We start from the raw sequence: 7,660 nt of genomic DNA, 5'->3' as shown, positions 1-7,660 counted from the left end.
TACCGGGAAAAAAAAAAAAAAAAAAAAATTAGAAGAAATTATGTCACGAGCATGCCTGTGGCTTTGGTCAATGGCCTATAACGGAACAGGGGATGAGACCTTTCACCAGACACTCCGCCACTGACCATGTTGAAGCTTTGGCATCAGGAAGGCCCCAGTGCACTCGAGGCAGGTGCTTAGTGGGAAACCATAATATCCACAGGGAGTGGGGTTGCAAAGAGGCCGAGGTGCAAGGCAGATGCCACGGAACTCAATGAAAGCAGCAGGAAATGACAGTGCTACCATGGAGAAAAACCAGAAAATGGCAGCTATTCCCAGCAAATCCGGTACCAGAACCATTTGTGAACCTGTGACATACCCTCCCGAGGGCTGCCCACGCCACACCAGAAGATAATGAGTTTGTGGGGGACTGTGGTCTTAACTGAGTAGGGAGGAAGTAAGAACGGATGGGATCTGAACTGTTACTGATACACACACACAAAGCGGGGAGGGCTGGGGAAATCGGTGCTCTGTATCGTATTCCTGAGTGCATTTTTTTCCGGAAGTATAGGTGATTTACAATGTTATGTTAATTTTTGCTGCATTTGTGACGTCTGTCATTCAAACTAATCCCAAAGCGGACCTGAATCTTCTGGATAAAGTGATGAAACTCACAAATCTTTAGTCCTCAAGAAAATTTCAGGACACACTTGTCCTCCAATCAAAAATGTGTTCAGCATCCTCTCTCCTTTCCAAACAGAAGGAATTGAGCATCCAGGACCCTGCCAAATGTGGTTCTGTTTTTCTCCCCCTCCTCTCTGGCCTGTGTTTCCTTATCTGAATCCATTTCCAACTCCCCAAAGGGCTCCAGTAACCTAGCCCCAGCACGTCACCTCACTGACAAGCGCGCGGTGTATAAGCCCTCTCTGGCCTTGGCTCTCTCCATGCTTTGGTCCCTTATTTGAATGGTGTGTTCCAAATGGGGCTCTTCAAACCCTGTCTCAGCATCTGAGCACAACAGGTAATTTCCACCTCACCATCAGACTTCCGTGAGGGTAGAAACAGAGGGGGGCAAGTTTTAATTCCGTTGCCATCTATGTCTTCAACTCCTTAGTGAAAGTGGAAAAAATTAAAGCAAAGGAAAGGTGAGTAGTTTACTTATTTATATGTTCCTAAGGACCACCTCCGTTTCTATGGCAGTGGGCCAGTAGATGCTTCTATAGCTGCAAGTCCACTTCAGTGCATCTGCAGAAGTTCCTCTCTACCAAATTAAACACTAAATGAGGATGAGCTATCACCAGAACAAACTATCATCCCTCAGTTAATTCCATTACCGTGACACCTGCCCTTCCCAAACCCAAGAGGTCATAGAGATTCGGCGACAACAGGAACATAAAATATTTCTACATCAGCACAGCTCCAGCAAGACATTCCTCTACGATTGTCTGGCAGAGACATCATTTTTTTCTCACAAAGTTGTTCAAGACAATTGAGTAATCAGAAGAAATGAGGCTAAAAATAATGTTAGCCATGGAGTGGGAAGACGTAACTCAGCAAAATGCTGGCAAGTGCTTCTCTAACCGCCAAGCCTCAGAATACACAAATGCCCTTTTCTGTTCAGCCGTGACAATCTAATTCAGGTTTTGTCCTCCCAGGAGGTGACAGGTGAGTCCAGATGGACACCAAGCCATCTCATCTTCCCGGGCACAGAAGCCAGACTGCACTGCAGGTATGTGCTCCGTGTCTCCACTGCCAGCTAGCCTGGCCAGGAGAGGAGCTGCCGTGCCCAGAGCCAGCTCCTGGGAAGGCTGGGGAAGGCCACAAAGCCCAAGGATTCCTTAGGCCACTCTGATGTTTCAGCACCTAAGGGAGCAATCAGAACTCAGCTCAGCTCACCCACCAGAATTCGGAATGACTGTAGGACGAAATCGAGACATGATCAGAACCAAGAGAGTAAAGTAACAGGAACAAGTGCTGCTGAGTACAAAGAGGCTGAGTCAATCTGTACGAAGCAGAGAAAAATACAAGTCCAGGAACGTTTAGTGGACAATAAGCCAACTGAGTTAGTGATGTAACAAGGTCAGAACAAGTTAGATCAGGATATTTAAATTTCAGAGTGCAAGGCAGACGTAAGAAAGTGGGTTATCATCCGTAAGTACGACAGGGTTGGATCTGTCGGGGAGGAAGACATTTCCCTCAGCACTTCTAGGTTCTTCTGGCTGGTCTAAGAATTAAATTGACATGAGACAGATTAACAGGAGGAAACCACACAAAAGTTTAATAACATATGTACATGCGAGAGACCTGGAAAAACTGAGCAACTCACCAAAATGGCTAAAACCCTCACGTTAAATACCATCTTCTGCTAGAGACAAAAGAGGATGTTGCGGGTAGTGGTTTGGGACCTCAAAGGGGAGGAAGGCGATTGACATGGAGGTGGAAAAGCAAACATTTGCTGGGCCTTGCAGAGACCATGGGACACAGAGAGGACTCTTAACAGACTTTACTAGGTTCCTCCCTCTCTCCACACCTAGTTCATACTCTAGTGATCTAGGGTGACAGCTCCCCTTCCTGGAACAGGTCCTCTATCTACATTCTTTAGGCAGTTTGGGGGAAAGTCAAGAGTTCTTCCCAAGTCTTTTCAGCTCAAAGTAAAACACATGCCAAAGAGTCAGTTTGTAGTGGCAAATTTTGCTCCCCTACAGATCTTTTCTAGAGAAAGAAGTCACGTTGGGGCAGCGGCAAAAACAAAACAAAAGAAACTATAAAAAATAGGTTTACACATAGAAGAGCTGGATTTGACCTTGCTATGCACTTTCACCATATGCCACCCGGCATAGACTCTCTGAACCTGTTTTCTCACATATAAGATGGACATAATAACAATACACAACTAACGAAAAGAAAAAAGACAATACATAATTTATTAGATTGTTGTAAGAATTCATGAGGTGATGCATATAAAGCACTTTCTAGAGCATGGCCGAGTAAGGGTTCAATAAATGTCAGCTCTCAATGGAACATCTATTTCTGATATTATTGCCAAAGGAAGACGAGAGGAAAGGTTCTTGGGGAACCCTACTGTAGAAGGTTCTTGGGGAACCCTGCATGCCTTAAATATCGTAAAATATGTTGTCTCCTGAAAATGTGACCAACCACGGACCTACAAAGCTAAGGACCAGACAGGCCGTCACACTTGGCGCCACTACCCCGTTCTGCGAGGCTCAGCCTAAGGAATCAGCCAGACTCCTTGGTGATCTTTCCCTTTAACTTCACATTGTGAGTGGAGGGAGGAGGGCCAAAGGTGGAGCCGTAACTGTGACCACAGGGCACAGGCCTGGAATCAACTGCAGCTGGGCTTGCAAATGACCAGCCAAGCCCTTCCCCAATTCTGAAATGCTTTTAGGACCATTTTAAATAGAAATGTCCATTAACCTTGAAAGCAGGCAATTAGTAATGCAAATATTAAGTCACCTTATAAAGACAAAAGAACAAGATCAACGTATTTTAAAAAGCTTTGTGAGAGAGACAGGCTTCCTGCCACAGTCTAGCCTCCTGCATCTGGTCAACCAATCCTTCCCATCCATCACTCTACCACTTGACTTGCCATTCCCCCACAGGCTTGGCAGCAGGAACAGGAAAGACCTTCAAGTCCACCCAGTCCAAACTCCTCATTTTAACAGATGAGAAATTGAGACTGGGAGAAATTAAGGTGTTTTCCAAGAACGCCAATTTAGTGGCAAAACTGGTGCGAGACTCTAGTTTGCCTGATTACCCGTCATACCTGCGTTGTTCATTCTCACCTCAAAGATTTTATGACAAGGAATATGATGCCTTCACTTCTCTCTGTTTAATAGACAGCAAGCTCCTTAAAGGAGGGTAAAGCATCCAGCTTTTGTATTTCTCATGCACAGCCATAACTAGATTAAAAATACTTATCAGTTGCACCTTTATGGAAATGACAGTGGAGAGTAGAGGAACCAGGACCCATGTGGGCAAGGATCACTCTCATATTAGACATAACTGTGCTAATAATTTTGAAAAATCCCTAAAGGTTCTCAGAATATGGATAGGACCAGCCTGCCATTTTCAAATAAGCCCAGCTTCATGCAAGTGGGCAGAAAGCTATTCATTTTGAGTAAAGTAACAACTGATTGTTCTCCATTTCCATATAGGATTAAAAGCTATCAAATAAACTGCAACAAGAGCTTCATGGCACATGAGACAGAGATAATGTCCCTATTCAATGGGCATAAAACTCTAAAAAAATGCCATGGTGTGACTTTTATTCTTACAAATCTTATAAAATAACGCTGTCCAGAAGACCTAAAGAGACATTTCTCCAAAGAAGAAATACAGGTGGTTGATAGGCACACGGAAAGGTGCTCAACATCACTAATCATTAGAGAAATGCAAATCAAAACTACAATGAGATACCACCTCACGCGGGTCAGAATGGCCATGATTAAAATGTCTACAAATAACAAATGCTGGAGAAGGTGTGGAGAAAAGGGAACCTTCCTGCACTGTTGGTGGGAATGTAAATTGGTGCAGTCAGTGTGGAAAACAGTATGGAGGTTCTTCGGAAAACTAAAAATGGAATTACCATATGATCCGGTAACCCCACTCCTGGGCATATATCCAGACAAAACCATAATTCAAAAAGATACACGCGCCCCTATGTTCAGAGCAGCACTATTCATAATAGCCAAGACATGCAAACAACCTAAATGTCCATCAACAGATGAATGGATGAAGAAGATGTGGTACATATATACAATGGGATATTTCTCAGCCATAAAAAAGAACAAAATAATGCCATTTGCAGCACCATGGATGCAACTAGAGATTATCACACCAAGTGAAGTAAGTCAGAAAGAGAAAGACAAATACCACGTGATATCACTTATATGTGGAATCTAAAATATGATACGAATGAACCTATCTATGAAAGAGAAACAGGATCAGGGACATAGAGAATAGATTGGTGGTTGCCAAGGGGGAGGGAAGTAGGAGAGGGGTGGACTGGGAGTTTGGGGTCAGCAGATGCAAACTGGTATATATAGGATGGATAAACAACAAGGTCCCACTGTATAGCACAGGGAACTATATTTAATATCTTGTGACAAACCATAAAGGAAAAGAATATAAAAAAGAATATATATGTATTGGGGGGTTGGCCAAAAAAGTTCGTTCAGTTTTAAGTAAAACTAAAAGACACATTTTTCGTTTTCACCAAGAACTTTACTGAACAACGTATTCATTAACCGAACGAACATTTTTGGCCAACCCAATATAACTGTGTCACTTTGCTGTACAACAGTAATTAACACAACACTGTAATTCAAGTACACTTCAATTAAAAATAAATTTTAAAATGAATGAAATGATGCTGTCCAACTTGAATGGTTCAGCTACTCTCCCATATGAAGACAGAAGCTGGATATATGCCCTCCTGTGAGCCTTTCCATCCTCTCTTACTTTCTGCTGTTTTATGACAGTGATGTTCTAGCAATGCTTAACTCCTTACCACCATTGTATCTCCTACCTCTAACAACTTTCATATTCCAACCCATCTTTTAAGTCACAATTGTGATTCAGAAGGTCTGGGGTGGAGCCCAAGAGTCTGCACTTCTAACAAGGCCCCTGAAAATATGGATGCTGTGATCAACTACCCAACCTTGACCTGGGATGTCTTCCTATTTTCCCAAGTCTGTCTACCCTGACCTGGATATCTCCCTAAAACTCGGAGAGTGTCTACTCTGACCAGGGATGTTTTCCCTAATTCCCCAGGTGTGACAACTATGACCTCAGATGTCTAATTCCCCAGGTGTGTCTCCTGTGACCTGGGATTTTCCTTAATGGCACATACGTGGCAACTGTAACCTGCTCTGTCGGCCTGGTAACCCACGTTATTCCTGACCCATCCCCTTTCCTCAGTAACCTCTTTACTAAAGTGTTTAAGATGCTTTGTGTGTGTTTACTGTAATATGAATATATGATTGCAGTGTTATGAAAATTAACCAATGGTGTCATTCATTCAGTTAAAAAAAATGGCATGTATCACACCAGCCCCTAGGGATACAGACATGAACAACACATAGCCTTATGTGGAGATAGATGTCTTGGTTCCACAGGTTACTAGCTGACTGACCTTGGGAAAACTACCTAATCCGTTTGTGTTAGTTTTTTGTTTTATAAAATAAGGATGACAATGTCTACCTTACAGGGTAGCATAAGTATAAAAGAGAAGTGTGTATGAGAACTCACAATACACCCCAAAATGTACTATAAAAACATCTGATGTGCTCATTCTTATCTGTTCAGGTTCCCTCTTATACTGTAAACTGCCTTAAGGTAAGAAATACCATTTTTTCCCTTCTACCAAAACTAAGAGTTTAGCATGTTCTTTACACTTTACGGAATTTAAATTCTCTTTCATGGATTGTCTTATCTCTTTTTTTCCCATTGTTGGGTAAACAATACATCCTAGAACATTTCCACAAGAAAAAAACCTGAACCAGATGGGTATTAGGACACATCCTCCAAAAATCTCTGTTCTGAACGATTTCTCATTCCACCATTAAGTTCCTCCTTGAATTTAACACGGCACTTCATTTCCCGGTGGCCCCTTTCTTCCATCGATCTCAGAACATTTCCCACAATTGCTGGCACTCAGTAAATAATTCATTGAATGACTAAATTAATATTAGGGTTTGACGTTCGTTAAATCCAAGAAAATACTGACAGGTTTGGGAATTGGAGCCAGAATCTGTAGCCCTTTTCCCTTCATGAACAATTTCACTGCCCTGGGTCAGGGCAGCCACCCATCATATCCCCTGGAAGCTGTCTGAGACCTTGATACTGTGCCTTGGAAGCACTTATGATTTATACACCTGTTCCTTAAGAATGGTGGCCACTCGCGTAATTGACACCAATTAGCCCTTCTCACTCCAGGTCCCCACGCAGGGCCAAAGGCTAAATAAGACACAAACACAGCCCGCCTCTCAGCGCGGTGGAGGGCGAGTGACACACTGGCAGAGGGTGGAGAGCAATTTCAGGCTTTCGCCATTGTTCGCTGCGTCTCTTTCGCTCTGGTATTACACTGTGCTTCCATTTCTAGGGACTGTCAATCCAGCACCAAATCCACTTCAGCGGAGGCATAGCCACTGAGAGGCTGAGTGCAAAGGCTTTCAGAGCACAGTGCTCCTGAGAGATGGCTGAGCCACCATCGCAGGGTAGAACCTCCGGGCATCTCTTGCCCGTTGCCTTCTCCAGGTGCTGTTCCTGCTGCCGCCACCGGCAAGATTAACAAGAAGGTTATATTTAAACTTCCAAGAGGCGCTGCTGTGCCATCATGGGTCTATTTAAAATCCTCCGGGCAGCTGCAGTACATAATAACAAATCAGCGGGAGGGAGGGAGGAAAGGGGAGGAGACGGGAAGGACGAGGGGAGGTGGTCAGGAGCATCACGGATTGTTTCTGTGAAAAACTGACTGTCCAAAGATGGCAGGGGGTTCAGGCAAGTTAAAGATGTCCCCCGTGGTGAGAGCCAGGGAGGGAGAGGCATCAGGAGAATGTGCTAAGCAGGGGCCGGGAGAGAACCTAGGATCCTAATAGGAAAATCTGCCAGACCTGAAAACTTGCCGCCTGCCTGGGATATGGCACAGCTCCAGGACACT

At 43.9% G+C, this 7,660-nt stretch overlaps 1 protein-coding gene across 1 annotated transcript in view; it reads right to left on the bottom strand.

Annotated features, from left to right (window-relative positions):
* The window catches only part of GRIN2B (glutamate ionotropic receptor NMDA type subunit 2B), a 296,216-nt gene that overhangs the window by 223,831 nt on the left and 64,725 nt on the right, over nt 1-7,660 (bottom strand). The gene's annotated exons all lie outside the window — the stretch shown is intronic.

The sequence above is a fragment of the Lipotes vexillifer genome, unplaced genomic scaffold (genome assembly GCF_000442215.2).
Source record: "Lipotes vexillifer unplaced genomic scaffold, Lipotes_vexillifer_v1.1 scaffold911, whole genome shotgun sequence".
In the NCBI taxonomy this organism is placed as follows: Eukaryota; Metazoa; Chordata; class Mammalia; order Artiodactyla; family Lipotidae; genus Lipotes; species Lipotes vexillifer.
The sequence above is the reverse complement of the archived record's forward strand: the minus strand, read 5'-3'. Positions and strand labels throughout refer to the sequence as shown.